General features: G+C 37.3%; 1 protein-coding gene and 1 long non-coding RNA gene across 3 annotated transcripts in view; one reads left to right on the top strand and one right to left on the bottom strand.

Annotated features, from left to right (window-relative positions):
• Positions 1-15,657, top strand: part of rbm26 (RNA binding motif protein 26) — a 48,156-nt gene extending 32,499 nt beyond the window's left edge. For both annotated transcript variants that reach the window (XR_013799555.1, XR_013799556.1), the window contains exons 27-28: positions 13,065-13,188; positions 14,602-15,657. The gene's annotated coding sequence lies outside the window, so the exon portion shown is untranslated. The remainder of the gene's footprint in view (positions 1-13,064; positions 13,189-14,601) is intronic.
• LOC307007004 overlaps positions 8,994-16,973 on the bottom strand; it is a 36,703-nt gene continuing 28,723 nt past the window's right edge. The window contains exons 2-3 of the long non-coding RNA XR_013799557.1: positions 12,873-12,965; positions 8,994-9,110 (exon numbers count right to left, since the gene is read on the bottom strand). This is a non-coding gene — a long non-coding RNA (uncharacterized lncRNA). The remainder of the gene's footprint in view (positions 9,111-12,872; positions 12,966-16,973) is intronic.

Raw genomic sequence — 16,973 nt, 5'->3', positions numbered from 1 at the left:
TTTAAGTAAGTTTAATGTATTTTAATTTAAGATTGTACTTGAAAATTTAAAATCTCTCTCTCTCTCTCCTCTCTCTCGCTCGCTCGCTCGCACATCTGTCTGTTCGTCTCTTCTGCTCTCCTCCATCTATCGATACTCTTGTCATTTATCTGGACGCGGCAGCCTCGTCCGCCATATTGATTCTGTACAGGCAATTTACTGGGAAATGGCAGTGAAGCAGGGATTTATTGTGCAGCCACTTCATTGTCAGATGATGGGTGTAAAATGTGATCGTAACGAGGGGAATGAGGTGGGCCACTCCGTCGTAAATAACTCGGGTCTGATAAGGACGAGTATTCAAAGAGCCACAGAGGAAGATATTTAACCTCATGTATTAACATCTGTCATGATCAACTGGAGATAGGTATAGTATTTCCCCTCAGGGATAACTAAAGTATATCTATTTCTAAAATATATCTTAACATATAGTCATAACCTGCTTTAACCTATGCCATGTTCTGTCGTCTGCCGCTTTAAATGCTCGAGCTCTTTAAACCCGGATGGATTCTGATTGGCTGTTGAAGTTTTTATCATTCATCAGCTATAAAAAAAAAAAAAAAACATAGTTTTGAACGTGATTCCAGTGATATCTTTACTTAGTCTAAACCACAACTAGGACGGTAACAGCACAATTTGTTACAGCACAGTTATCGGCATTACTATTAAGTCGTTTATTAGGCCCTGGATGTCAGTTCATATGTGCAGGTTTGAGTCAAACTTGCAACATTTCCCAGTCTTTTACCCCCAATATATTTTCTTTTTCTTTTTACTAACATTTATTGAAAAAAAAAAAAAAAATCAAGCAGGATATATTCCTAGATCAACATCCATTTCCTATCTACCAGATTTTAGGGCTGAGAACGTGTTTCATATTAAAGGGATACTTCAGGATATAGCATTAAGCTTTGTATCAGTAGAAAACCTGTAGTATTTTCAAATTACCGTGCTTCCCTCCCTCATATCCCCCTGAGACAAGAGATTTATGTATTTTTTGTCTGTAAAAAGTCCTCTAATTTGTGTCATCGGAGGCTTTGCGTCCAGAGGCTAGAGACTACAGCCAGTAGAAGGCGCTAGATCCGCATGTTTTCAGCGCGCCCATAGAGGGATCTCACTCACAGAATGTACAAATAGTGTCAGCCATCTTTTATTTGAAGCTAAGCTAACAGGCTCTTGTTCTGTGGAGAAAGCGGAGTAGTAGCAGTTACCATCCTCTTTTTCCCGGACGTCGAGATCGCCCAAAATGTCTGGGATTCGGCTTTTGCTTTCTGCAGTCGCCATTCATTGTTTACACGCACACCTTTTGTTTCAATCTCACTGAATTCCTCCCGATTGGTGAATCTGAATGTAGTGTTTACATGAACGCTAAACAAGTGATCGGTTAATGTGTGTTTTAACATTGCTAAGAAAATTCCCGCTCCTCCGTGAGAGATACGAGACGAGACCGGTGCGTCTCACAGTATCAGTAATCCCGCCACCGGCCTCGCGCCGTTCTCCCGCGGCCGTCAGTCTCGTCCCGCTCGCCGCAGTAAACATGATGAATGGCGACTGGAGAACGCAAAAGCCGAATCCTGGACATTTTGGGCAATCTCGAAATCCCGGGCAGACTCGTCACGGAGACTCACTTGTAGCCTAGCCTTGTTTAACAGCGCTCTGACCGGTAGGCGTGGCTTGGGAGCTTCCTCGTAGGACAGTGAAGCAAGTGCATTCTGGGAGTTGTTGTCTTTCATCCACATGAGCCACAAATACATTTTCTGGCTTTTCTCAGTCTAGAAGGCTCCAAATCTAAAATAATTTCACATTTCTACTACATATTCATCTTTCCAGAGCTCTAGTATCCCTTTTACCAATCAACACACCAATAGGGGAAGTTAAATAAGTGTAATTTCTGCGCCACTAGTGGCAGCAAATGGAATTGCGATCGGATTGTTTGCGTAGCTTGACTGGACCTGATGCGTCCTTCAAATGGAGTAGAAAATATCATGAATGAACGGGTGAAGCCATATTTACAATTCTAGATGATATGCGATTAGTGATTTCGTAAGAGGAGTCGTCTATTTGAAACATGGCGGAAACATAGATCTATAATGTAAACGATACAATATATCTGTAACTTCTTATAGACCAGTGAGCGGAAAGCAAGTCCATAGTAAATGGTTTAAAGTACTAAACTTTTTTTTGTTTGCTTAATGAAACTAAAATATTGAATTTTGATACCAAGTGATAGAAATCAATATTTTGCATCATTTTGAATTCAGATGTAGTTAGTTGGGTTTGTTTTGTTTAGGCTACTTAATTTTTATGTTTCTGACATGTCGTAATAACGAATTCTCGACACTATTGTACGAATTTTCCAGGTGCACTTGAAGGCAGCATGAGATTATCAGTTCAACCAATGGCGAAGACGACGAGTGTTTGAAACTTTAACTCATTATTTTTCAATCCAGTGCCACACTTCACTTAATGGTAACTGATATCGCTAAATCATCCAGAAAAATCACTATAATCAGAATGTATAAAGTCAGCTGACCAGTTTAGACCAGCATAATGACCTTGTACTATTCTTTGCTGTTTTTGCAGACTTTTCTGATCAGAAAATATACGTGATTGTGAGTCTTCACGCGCTTTTGTCCTTGCTCTGATGTCGTCTGTGTTCACGTTGACGAATGGGCCGTGTGACTTATGGACGTCACATTACCGTGAACATGTCACTCGAATAGAGCCGTCAGCCGTAATAGCCGTGTGCTCCGTGCCGGAGGTGAGAGGGATTCGATGATGATGATGATGAGATCTCTCCCGTAATATCATAAAGCAGTGTTTAAATATTTTAATTTCATTTGTCAAGCTGCCGCCTTCCCCTCACTCCATTACTCTGCTAACCATCCCTCATCAGCTGAATTAGTGCATTATTCATCAGCACTAATTATTTTCACATAATGTCTGCCCCGATATATTTAACCCTCACATTATATCTCCCCATAATGGCCTTGTAAAATTGAAGTGGAGTTGGAAAGCTCATTTAAAGAACATCAAAGAGACGGGGATGAGTGAGATGGGAGTCTGTGGAGTTAAACACTTCGGGTCGAGGGTCCCCGCTGAGTCGGGACATTTGTTCCTGTCTGATTTGCATGGTGAAGGAGAGGAGAGGTCGATGGGAGAATAGTGAATGAGTGTGTGCTCTGGTCTTGAAGCCTACAGTGAAAAATGGTTCTTGATAAGACGAGGGCTGGTTCTTGAGGCAGAAGAACTGGAGACATGGCTTTGGACTCTAGTGATATTTCAGTGAATCTTCAATTAGTGGATCTTTTGGTCACCCAAAAATGAAAACCATCTTCAATTACTCGCCCTCATGTTGTTCTAAACCTGTATGAGTTTATTTCTTCTTTTGAACTCAAAGATATTGTGAAAAATTGTTGGTAACCAGACAGTTGATGGTAGCCATTGACTTCCATGGTATTTTTTTTCCTACTATTGGAAGTTACAAACATTCTTCAAAATATCTTCTTTTGTGTTCAACAGAATAAAGAAACTCATACAGGTTTGGAACAACATGAGAGTGAGTAAGTGATGACAGAATTAAAACGTTTCGGTGAACTGTCCCTTTAAATCTTCAAACCTAACATCCATGTTAAAATGTTTGTCACAAATCAGATCACACTTTTTGGAGAAAAAAAAAGTTATGTATGGATGGGTATCAATAATATATCAGAAAGTCATAAAATGTAAAATCAAGTCCAATCAGTGCTGTGATTATATATATATATATATATATATATATATATATATAGAGAGAGAGAGGATATTTAAAAAATCTGAGAATGAGAAAAGCCCAAAATGGAGTAATTATGACATTTAACCCTTATAGTGTCACCCCCCTTTTTTTGAATATACATGAAAATGCACTTTCCGAACTTAAATGTTTGTACTTAAATGGTCTTGTTTTAAAGAAGAAAATAGGCAGATTTTTTTAGAAGTGAAATAAATTAAGAAAGTGTAACAGAAAAAAAGTTATAGAAGTTTGAGTTTATGAAAATATTTAAAAAAAAAAAATTATTCATATTTTATATAAAATATATTTTTTCAAAACCTGGGTAACTCTAAAACTGCACAAAAATCAAAGCCAAAAATCTGAACAAGTTGTGTTTTAAATTTTAGGTTGATATCTCAAAAAATGAGCTTTCAGTGAGATTTTGTTTGTGCGCAGTACCACACTTTTTCACTAGTTGACATTACTGCCCATATAAGGGCGCCTGTATTTCCATATATGGTTTTTCTTTATTTCTAAAACATTTTCAGACCTTTTTTTCTAAAATAATTGAACAAATGCTATCTTTTGAACTCTTGGCATGAAAACAAACTGAGGTTTCTACCATTTTTTTCATGATTTTTCATATTCATCACTATTTCAAAATAAAGGACTGAACACCTTAGGAGTATGAAAATATTTTTGTTGCAAATTGATAAATTACAGATCCTCTGTAATTTATTTTGAAAATCAGTCACCGAATATGAAAACTAGAGATTGTAAGCTTTCAAATGATATATAGTTTGTCAATATTACTTAAGGTTTTTACTAAGATATTATTGTTTTAAAAATATAATGGCAAACGTCCCACCTGTGGGACGGTGACAGCAATTTCACAGAGGCTAGCAATAGCAAGCTAGCTTGGAAAGCATAAGATCCCAGACTTCCTTCAGAGCGTCTCCAAAACCTCCTTCAAAACACATGAACACACACACAGCCAGAGCAGAGTCTGTAAAGCGTCACGAGAGACGTCACATGGTCTCAAAGCACATAAAATTACAATAATAATGAACGTAAACAACTTGGATATCTGTGTTTCTATATCAGCATGAATATTAATTAATCTGCAGTCAGGTGGTACAACTAGAGCTCTGAGTCTGAGGACGTGAACAGCTCCGGGTAGAACGTCACGGGTTGCCATCCTGTAATTACGGTTACAACATGGCGTGAACGCAACATAAGTTTTGGTTCAGGAGGAACTGTAAAAGTCGGCTTCTGTTTGGCCATTTTTTGGTCCTGTGACTTCCACAGTTGTAGTATGTAAAAAAAATACTAGTTTGACCACTTCTATAATTGATTGCTATCAGAATGTGCAGAGCGTTTCAACCAGAATTGCCCTACCCAATACCTTTAACATTTGGAAAAGGGACAATTGAAAAAAATAAAGGTTCTTTTTTCATTATGAGTTCTTCAAATCAATGTTTTGGTTTCTTAAAAATTTTCTAAAGAACTAGAACTATTTTGGAAGTATTAAAATGTGAATGAATCCGATAAGTTGTGAAATGTCAACATTACGAACAACATTGGGTTTTTACAACATAGGTTTATAGTAAACTTCTGTTCAAAGATTGGGGTCAATAAGTGTTTTTTAAAGGAAATTAATTGTATTCATTTGTTTTTTATTAAATTAACTTTTATATACAGCTGCTGGAAATTCAGCTTTGCCATAACTGGATTACATTTTATTTTAATATATATTAAAATAGAAAAGAGTGATTTTAAATTGTAATAAAAAAAAATCACAATACATATTTGACAATATTATTTGATCAAATAAATGCAGCCTTTGTGAGCATTAGAAACTTTTCAAAAACATGAGAAAAAAAAACCAGATTAACCACAAACTTTTGAACAGTAGTGAACAACACTTACATTCAAGATTTAACTATATATATATATATAGGCTATACAATTTTTTTTTTTTTTTTTTTTTTTACCGGATAGTTTCACCACTTGAGTATTACAACTTTAAAATAACGTTTTTCAAACACATAATGAAGTGTTATTTAATATATTTTAAACTAGACTTTTAGATTCCTGGTATCTGAAGGCCTCTTTCAATCCCTCAGCTTGCACGACATCTGCACACCTTCAAATCTTTACTTCCACACAAGATCTTTCACGTCCTTCTCTTGTCCTACAGCTTTACTCGTTTCTCTCGCTCTCCTTCACGTCCTTCTGGTTTACCTCCAGGAGCTCTGACATCTCTGACTGGGGTTAAAAGACTGAGACACACACACACACACACACTTGGGAAGCTGGACACAAAGGGTTTTATCTGATCTTTATTAATTCATGGCTTTGACATTCCACAACATGTAAAATTTAGACATGCACCTTGTTCTTGCTCCAGTTGGTTTATTTGTAGTGTCCCGTGAGCATTAACAGTGACCTTAACTGTAACCTCTCGCTCTCATCACACACACACACACACACAGACAAACAGAACAACACACAGGGGAGTCAATACTGTTAACAGATGACTTCAAAACAACACTGGCATTCTACAAGACGAGTACGAGCACATGACACTGATGATCATCTGATCTAAATACTAATGCATTGAGTGAACCAACAAATATGACCGAAGGAGATTATCCAAGACACATTTAATGTAGATGACAGGGTTATTTTAACTCCAACTAAATCTAAAACCATTAAAAGTGACACAATATTAAACATTACTTAAAAATATATAAAAACCTTTAAATTATAATTTTTTCAGCTATTTGCCAAATGGAACTTTCCATTTTCATTTAGTTTAATTTGATGAACTAAAACCAAATTAAATTATATTGTCATTTATTAAAATGACAAAAATACAATTACTAAAACTGAAATTAAAAAGAAAATGGAAATTATTTTTTATAAACTATGGTTGTGTGTTGAATTTTTGTAAGGGATGCTCATGTCGTTTTCTGCTATAAGTACAAACCTCTGTCATTTAAAAAAAAAAATATTAACTTCATAAACATTATATTCATAAACAAAAATCAATTGAGTCATGGGGAAGAAAATGACCCCAGCTGGTATAAAGAGGAGGTTTGCAGTAGTTTTCATCAGCGCTAATCATTTCCGGCTGTAATGAGCGACTCCTTCAGAGACTTTTCCAATTACTGTTATTGGGAACTCAGGGCCGTGACAAAAATTAGCATGCGATTCCAAAATGATCTCTCATTTGAAGAGGAGATGCAGATTATGAAATATTCAGGTTCAATTTTCCCCCGTCTGCCGTCTAAAAGAGTCATAATTAGAGCAGGATTCACATTGTAATTCATTGTGTGGACAGAGCCTCCGCGACACGCTCAATAATTCAGTGCGGGGCCGAGGGTCCCGGGCCTCTTCCACCGGCTTTATGAGGGTCATTAGAAGGATTCCTGACTGGCGGGTGGAACTCAAAGTTATTTGTACACTTAAGTCACTCACAAAGGTGTTTTTGCTCAAAGTCTTTAATTCGACTGTATTTTTTAATTCCTCTCCAGTCACCGTTGGTTTACTCCAGTGCTATTTTACTATTATTTGTATTCGTGACCCTAGACCACAAAACCAGTCACATGGGTCAATTTTCTGAAATTTAGATCTATACAGCATCTGGAAGCTGAATAAATAAGCTTTCCATTGATGTATGGTTTGTTAGGATATGACTTTTTAAAATCTGGAATCTGAGGGTGCAAAAAATCTAAACATTGAGAAAATCTCCTTTAAAGTTGTGCATTTATGTTCACGATTGTGCTGCATTCACTCACAAAAATAAATGTTTTATATCTTTACGCTAGGAAATTTACAAAATATTTTCATGGAACTTTATCTTTACTTAAAGCTGCAGTCCGGCACTTTTTTGGGTTTAAAAATATCAAAAAATACATTTTTGAAAAAAAACGTAACCAGACAGTGTTCAAAACGATCTGCTTGCCTTACCTCGATTCAAAACGGTAAGCTTGTAATAATGATTTTAATTCTAGTGGTACTGGTGGATTTCCGCGGGAATTTCGAGCATGTCTTTGCGTCATTACGTCACTTCTGTACACATAGAGAAGGAGTCTCGGCTAGTCGGCTATTATAGCGTGTGTGGATGATGGAGGTGGAGATTTAGCTTAGCACTTGGTATGGCGGATCCCGAAAGTTTAAAGCGACAATCACCAGTGACAACTGGAGATTCACCAGTTGTAAAACCCAAAGACTTCGGACTTCAGAGTGGCTACAGAAAAAATATATTTTTCACGTTTTGACGTGATATAAGCAATCGTTAGATTTAATCAGCATGCTATAGCTACTGCAATGCTTCCCCCCACCCCCCGAATTTGGTCAGAACAAAAGTGAATGTTACTTACTTGTTCAGATGACATTTTCCGATGAAAATTCTAATGTTGACACTTTCAAAAAGTATACTCTGAGATTGCTGATGACAGTACAGTATCCACAGCGACGCAGCAGCCTCAATACATTGTGTTCATCCGCGCTGTTTCATGCCGATTTACTACCCACGCACAGTTAATAATTCCGCGAATAACTGCAATTGCAGATTTCGAACAGAGATGGCGACAAAGAGGAAAAACGACGGACTGCAGCTTTAATATCCTAATAATTTTTGGCATAAAAGAAAAATGGATAATTTTGACCCATACAATGTATTGTTGGCTATTGCTACAAATATAACCATGCGACTCCAGACTGGTTTTGTCATCGGTCTTTATTATTAAGATCATAAGGATTATTAAGATTAAGCAGCATTCGTTGATGCCACTGGGTGTGATACTTTGTTTCTGATGCTTTGAAATTCATATTTTGAATTGGCTTTCATTTTTATCATTTCATTTTAAGTTTTGGTACATCAACTTAAACATTATTTCAGTTAGTTGCAAAAGCAACATTTCAACACTTTAAAAAAATATATGTAATTTTACTGTTTTATTTTGACAGATTTTTCCTGTATTTTGAAATTCTAACTTTTTTGTTACATGTCGAGTGTAAAGTAACACTTTTTTTGAATAAACATATTCACAGAATATATTTCAATGAAAATGATTAGTTTAAGTTGCAAAATAAAGATTTATATATTAGGGGCATAAAGATGAATATATTAAGGCATACTTATCTATGAAGCTGTAAACAAAACTGCTAAATGAACACCTTTGGAAATTTGATATTAGTATCTCTATTTTCTGTGAAGCTGCTTTTAAATACTGTACATTATGTATATAAATGACTGACTTTAGCTGATGTTTAGAAGCTGCATGGAGTCAGTTGTCCTCAAGTTCACACAGGAGTCCTAGCAGAGAAATCACATTAACTATGAACGTGATTTTGACTTAATTTTGTCAAAATATGCAAACTGGACATGTGCTGAGACTTCATCAGTTTCCAAACTTCTCTCACTCTGACAGTCCAGACTCACGTCCTGATGTGTCCTCGAGGACTGTCTCGTCACACTTTAAAAGCTCAACATCTGTGTGTTACGTGCACATAAAACACACGAGTTTATTTTAATGAGACACTCATGAAATGTGATCCGCAAGGTAATATAACATGACAGTCTTAAAGGGCAACATGTCACAACTGATTCTGCAGCTTTATGGCCTCGCGTTAAAATTGAATAATGGGAAATTGAGTTTTCTCAAAGTCTGAAATGTTTGCTTATCGCTTATCATCTCGTAAAATACAGTAACAATCATCTGTGCACTGAAATATAGAGCTAAGAGCTGGATTAACATAAAGGCTGCTGGGACTGTTTATTTTCAGTAGAAATAACTCAAAAATTAAGAAAATAACTGAGACCCACACACACACTAACGTTCAAAAGTTGGGGTCGGTACGATTTTTTTATTAAAAAGTCTCTTCTGCTCATCAAGGCTGCGTTTAAAAAAAATAATAAAATACAGTAAAAACGGTAATATTGTGAAATATTATTACCATTTAAAATAACTGCTTTCTATGTGAATATATTTTTAAATATAATTTATTCCTGTGATCAAAGCTGAATTTTCAGCATCATTACTCCAGTCTTCAGTGTCACATGATCCTTCAGAAATCATTATGATATGATGATTTGCTGTTCAAGAAACATTTCTGATTATAATCGCTGTTAAAAACAGTTGTGCTGCTTCATATTTGTGTGGAAATGGTGATGCAGCTTTTTTTCAGGATTCTTTGATAAGCAAAAGATTTCTATTTGAAATGACTTTTTATTCATTTGAATGCGTCCGTGCTGAATAAACATTAATTTCTTTATCCAATTGAATGGTTGTGTATGTACAACAACAAAATGTATGATTACAAGCCTAAGCCTGACAGAGCAAAGAGACAAATCCGCTTGAATTATGAAGCGTGTCTAATTGGCAGGTGGACAGGCTTGTGTCTCTAATAATTCACATCTAGTGTCCAAATGTGACTGCAGGATTCAGTCAGACTCATTTTATGCAGGAGCGCAGACGTTTCTCTCTGCGTAATAAAACCCTCATATGCTTCATTCTCTCACTGTGACTGCATGATAAATCAAACTGGAGATATTTCAGCAGAATTTAGCCCAAGGAGAGGTAATTTAAATAATATCTCGCGCAGAGCTGCTTCCGAATAAAAATTATGTCTCGGGCAATATTTCATCCAATATGAAGCCGAGAAAATGATTTTCTTCCTAAATAACAAAAACGCAGTAATTCAAATAGGCAACCTTTCTATAAGCAAGGTTAATTACGTCCTGCGCTGGAAGAGGAGATCGCTAACATGCGGAAAACAGATGCCGCTAGCTTTCCAAACACCGTGCGTTTCATTACTCTTGTCATTATTGAGTGGATCATTTCATGCTATAGAGTTAGGAACATTACGTTAAGTATCCCAGATAATACTGTCACTTATCATGTTTGCCATTATTTTGGAAAGGTATCCGACTCCATTCCTGACTAATAAAGGTTATGTAAGTCACGAGAGCTTGAGTCACTGTCATGACGGCCACACTTTATAGATGTGAGTATTACTGCCACTAATGGGACTTGATTATTAAACTGAATTATTAATCTCGAAGTTGCCTGTTGGTGGGGAAAAGGCAAAATGACTCTCGAAATGAGTTTATAATTGTGTGTAAATTGGTTAAAGTTGTTAACCTGCTGATCTACTTTAGCTGTGGGTTAAGATGACGGACCACTGCGGCCTTTTTGAAGGAAAATTTTATAAAAAAATATTTTTATGCCCTTCTCTCACTAACTTCCATCCGTCTCATTCACTCGGATGTACATTACTGTGCCCACTACTGTCGGAAGTGTGTTTAAATGGAAACGCCCTTGATAATTTTTGGGTAATTTAAGTGCGAGCACCAAGATGCTGTTGTGACGTCACAATCGTGTTGCATTGTGGTCTATGGATCTGCCTGAATGTACATACAGTATGAGTAGACTCGCTCCCTGGGTCAACGCCGAGGGTCTGTCCAAATTAGTCTCGCGTAGCCAGACCTTCAGACTTACGGCTGAAGGTCTGGAATTCATAGCAGCTTTCTTTGGCCAAGGCCCGCCCATAAGGCCGTTTGACCGAGATGTCAAACAACCAATTACAGTTCGTTTCGTTCAGCGTCACGTTTCGGGGCGTGGAAATGTCCCCACAACAACAGACCGGCGTGCAACAAGTCTCCACTAAGTGCCTCAAACAAAACTCCTGGACATCTCTTAAAGAGTCTATGCCGTGAACCTCGCATACTTTCTACGTTTAGCTGATCTTGATAAATGCTCATTGTCACTCATGTAAACACAACAGTTTTTCTTCCGCAATCACACGTCTGTGCTTTGTTTCCCGGCGGACCGAAAATAAACGCGGCACTCGCGCCCCCCGGAAATCCGATAAAATTCAACCAATCAGATGACGACTTCGACATTCCTGAAGTGTTTCCAGTTAAGTGTACCATATGCATCAGACGTTTAGCCAACGTTCCGTGGGCGTGACGTCTGAGGCTGAGACTAGTCCAAATAAACTTCACTCGTGTACTTGACGAAGTCTAACGCCCCTCAAAATGGCAGCGGGAAGTTCACAAGTGCTTGTCTAAAAATGAAGATAGTTCACAAAAAAAAAAAATCTGTCATTAATTACTCAAACCCGTAAGACTTTCGTTCATCTTTGGAACACAAATTAAGCTTTTTTTTTTTGGATAAAATCTGGGAGATTTCTGTCCCTCCATTGACAGCTGCAACTACCACTGAGAGGTAGTAAAGACATAGTTTAAGTAATCCAGTGACTCCAGTGGTTTGATCTCAATTTAATGAAGTAGAGTGCTTTTTTTGTGAAAAACAACACAATTTACCACTTTATTTACTAAATATTAATCTGCTATGCGTTCACAAGAGCACCAACAAAACACTCTCGTCGCTTCTGAACTCTTTCCCCGCCATTGGGCGGCAGTGGCTCAGTGGTTCATGTAGGTTGTCTACAAACCAGCTGGATGGCGCCTTGACACCGCCGTCGGTGTATGAATGGGTGAATGTGAGGCAATATGTAAAGCGCTTTGGTGGCCATGGGTCTGTTAAAGCGCTATATAAATGTAGTCCATTTACCATTGACGGCATTTTCCGGCTTTTCCGTGTTAAACCGTGGGGAAGCTATTGTTCATCTTCTGAAAGAGTACAGAATCTCCAGATCAAAACACAGGTGAAGAAGCAGAAACCAGTGATAGAAGCATTGCTTACGCCCATTGTGGTCTTTGAAAAAAAGAAAATATGCAATTGTCTCAGTTTTTAGTTCAGAATGTTGCTTTTTTTTTATAAACCCTTCCCCACATTCATTTTGATTTTAAAAAAGTATGCAAGAAGCTAGAATAAAATGTTTAAAAGCAGGCTGGGAAAGAGTTCACATTGAGGTTAAACCTCTGGAGTCACAGTTGCGTAGACTGTCAACGGACTGTCAAATTTCATTTCTTCATTTGTGTGAGGGTGAGTAATAAATGACAGAATTTTCAGGTGAACGATCCTTTTAAACACCAAAGACTCAATTGTTAGGTTTTTTTTTTTTTTTGGCTATTATGTGAAAGGGTTAAAAAAGGACCATATTATCTTACCATTCATGTCATATTTGATCTGTAGCTGTCATTCAGTTGATGAGTTGAACCTTGAGAAGATCAATTCCTGTCAATCATCACTGAACGAAGAACCTGAAGAGAAAGAAAAGGAAAGAGACAGAGAGAGAGAGAGAGAGAGATGGAGGTTCATTAGAGTTTCTCCAGTTTTTAATTGGCTGTGTGTGTTTGCAGGAAGGTGACGTGATCTCTCCGGTGTGTCAGGGTCCGCTGTGCCCTGGAGAGGGTCCGGGACGGGACGGGACAGGAGGGATGTCACCGGGTGTCATGGCAGATGAAGCCCTGTGTGGAAGTGCAGGTGTGTGAGACTCATGCTTTGAAGGAGACCTCACAGACTCCAGATCCACACACACTGAATACAGAACAGCCTGATCTCTACACAGTGACTGACACACACACACACACGTTTCACTGGATATGTTCAGTCAGTGTGATATACAGCTTACTACATGCTACACGTTAGTTAAGTAGTTAGTTAGTGTCCTTGATGCTGGTCAATTCCAATCCGTATCAATCCGTATCAAACACACCGTAGTAAATCTATATTCTAGCGCAGGGCTACTCAACGTTGCACGGGGCAACAAATCTGTAGTCTTGTTTTCAAAAAGTGAAGATACTTTCATTTGATCTTATTTTTTTTATTCAAAACATGAATGGAATAAATTAGATTTAAGATTTAAAGATATATTATACTATATATGTGATATATAGTGATATAATGTGTATGTATATATGCATGTAAACAGAAGTATTGTAGATTGTGTACACTACTGTTCAAGATTTTTTAATGTTTTTGAAAGACGTCTCTTCTGCTCACCGCGGCGGCATTTATTTAAACAGAAATACAAGAAAAATAACAGTAATATTGTGAAATATTAGAATTTAAAATTACTGTTTTAATGTATTTTGAAATGTACTTTATTCCTGTGATAAAAGCTGAGTTTTCAGCATCATTACTCCAGTCTTCAGTGTCACATGATCCTTCAGAAATCAGCATAATATGATGATTTGCTGCTCAAGAAATATTTCTGATTATTATCAATGTTGTGCTTCTATTTTCACGGAAACCATGATTCCTTTCAGGATACTCAAGACTTTTTTTATAAAACAATTCAAAACAACAGCATAGAAATAGCTTTTAACATTGTAAATGTCTTTACTGTCGTGTTCACTTTTGATGGAAAAAAAGTGTCCTTGCTGAATAAAAGTATTAAAAAAATTATATGTTAGTATGCATTGTATATTGCCTAATATATATATATATATATATATATATATAATACTATGCCATGTTGTATGCAGCATGCAAAGACAAATATTTCAAACAGCAGAAGTGTACTCGTGTATTGTCAGAGAACTTCATGCATCAGTTATGCATTCAGAAAACCACTTACTGCCAAACTATCTACTATATTTTCCTGCAGTTTATTTGTTGGAGCACAGTATGTGAATGTAAATAAATAAACAAGAACATGTGAATGTTCTGTTTAGTTTGCATGGTATAACAGGATGACCTGCCAAATATGCAGTATACATCTAGTGCACACTACTTGACCTTACATTTCTGCTGTATACTACATATTTCGGCAAATATACAGCGTACTTGCAGCCACACACTATACCAGTTCAGGCTGGAGTATGGCTATAGTAGACACAACCCATCCATTCATTCTCATTCGTCCTTCCTCCACCAGTTTTCTCTGTTTTTCAGGTTTGTCTCTAGGCTTTTGTGGGGATATTCCGACCGGTCCTGAAAGAGATCCGGCCAGCCTCTCTCTGCTCTCAACACACGAGCGGTTTCCTCTCGGCCTGAGCGCTTCCTCGCCGCACAATTTGCAAGAGACGATTCACAAAACTTTAAAGTGTTTGGCTTGTCAGATTTCTCCCCAGCAAGCAAAGAGAGGCTTGTATGGACCTAATTAATGTCTGCGCGCTCCGTGTACAAGATTTATCTCTGAGAAAAGCACACCACGCTCGCGGTATAGCGCTAGTTTGTAAAAGCGCACACAGAAGGGACACCGAAGTGCTTTCGGTCCAGGGCAGGTGAGATGAAGGAGATGTCTGTGGCGTGTTTTATCAGCGCATGAGAAAGATGGGGAGGATTTGTCTCTGTTAAAGGGATACACTGCTCCTTTATTAAAGCCATTTATCACCCTTTGAATATTCTCCTTTAATGGGCTCTTGGCCCTAATTACCCAACTTTGTCAACAAAGAGCAGAGCGTCTCCTGTCCTCCTCACATACATGTCTTTCATTCCCACAGGCTCTCTCTCTCTCTCTCTCTCTCGGTATCAATAAGCAGCGTTTTTCATGCTGTTGTTAAGATTAATTCAGACGCTGTCTGGAGGCACTGGACTGTTTGTGTATGTAGGGAACGCTGGGTGTCTCAGCACAAATTTGGTTGTATTTCATTTCATATGAAGGAATCTCAGAGTAGATTTGGTATAAATGCTCTCATTTAGGGCTGGGGTGATATTCTGAATATTCACAGTAGTTTGCAATGATTTTATACAAAGTTTGCTATGTTTGTTTATTTGGCCGTTCAGTGGAGGCCGTGAGATTAGACTGGTTTCACCAGACAAGGTTTTAATAGCGCCACTGATTTAAACGCAACATGAAATTAAAATGGACCCTATTTAATTATTTATTTTTTAATGCATTTATTTTTATTTATCTTAATGTGCATGTTTCTTCTGCCCAAGTGATAAAGGAAAACAAATGATTGTCTTCATAAGCTTTTATTAAAATGCAGCTGTATGGTTGATGTCACTGAGTCTCTTATTTGTCCTTTCCTGCATCCGCTGCCTCCAGTATAATATGTAACGCTTACTTTCTACGATTCAGCCGATTCCCAAACGACAATATCTATTCTCGTTAAAGCTTTTTTTTTTTCACTTGATTTCTACGGTTTTAGTTCTTACATTAAACATGTTGAATCTAATGAACTCGTACTTAGCCAATAGAATACATTGTGTCTCTATTGACAACATTAAATCTCCCTATTTAGAATGTCCAGTAGGGGTTCCTCAAGGCTCCATACTTGCACCTATTCTTTTTTCTGTATACATTAACGACCTGCCTACAGTATGCCAAAACATCAATATTTTAATGTATGCAGATGACGCAGTCATTTTTACACATGCAAAAACTGTTCGAGAAGCCTCTGTCACTTACATCTGCACTGAGCCGTATACAGGAGTGGCTCTTTAAATCATGTCTACTACTAAACCCTAAAAAAACTGTTTGTATGATGTTTTCTAAGCGGCAGATTGAAGTGACTCGCTCAAATATATTTTTAAACCAAGAAGAACTAGAGATTGTATACGAATTCAAATACCTTGGCATTGTATTAGATCCAACACTGTCTTTTAAAAATCAGTGCACGCTTAAAACAATGGAGTCACTTTTCAAACAAGCTCTAAAAATTTTAGACCGGAAACCACTCTCTTATCATCACTGCTTAATATTACAAAAATATAACCTACTAAGCTTTGCAAATTTCTTAAAGCTCAAATATGCCTGTGCTATTTATAAGATCCTACATGGTCTTGCCCCACCCGCACTAAGTGACTACATTAAGGTGAAAACAACGGGCGGAGGCAGAAGTGTAACCAGGGCCTGCACGAGAGGTGATTGTGTGGTGCCTCACAGACGTACAGCTTTCGGACAAAATGTACTATCAATTAAGGGGACAGAGATATGGAACAAATTACCGGTTGCTGTGAGAGAAAGTCCGACCTTCCCCAGTTTTAAGAACCAACTTAAACGATGGCTTAAAACAAATCAAGTATGTGCCCACTAATGATAATTGTTGTAATTTAGATAGTTTAGTACGGTTCATTGTATTACTTTATAAGTGTATGTACACACCAAACTAGATCTAGCACTTTGCAGCATCAAATAGTACTTTAAGAAATTGATAATGCACTTAATGCACTTTGAGTAGCACTTTACTATGTATGTGTATATGTGTGTGTTTCGTCATGTATGAGTATGTCATTTTAGATGCCCTGTCTGCTAATTGCGGCATTTCTTATATGTTGTTGTTAATTGTAGTGTCTTTTAAATTAAGTCAAATCATGTT

Source organism: Phoxinus phoxinus, assembly GCF_949152265.1.
Source record: "Phoxinus phoxinus genome assembly, chromosome: 11".
NCBI classification, from domain to species: domain Eukaryota; kingdom Metazoa; phylum Chordata; class Actinopteri; order Cypriniformes; family Leuciscidae; genus Phoxinus; species Phoxinus phoxinus.
The sequence above is the reverse complement of the archived record's forward strand: the minus strand, read 5'-3'. Positions and strand labels throughout refer to the sequence as shown.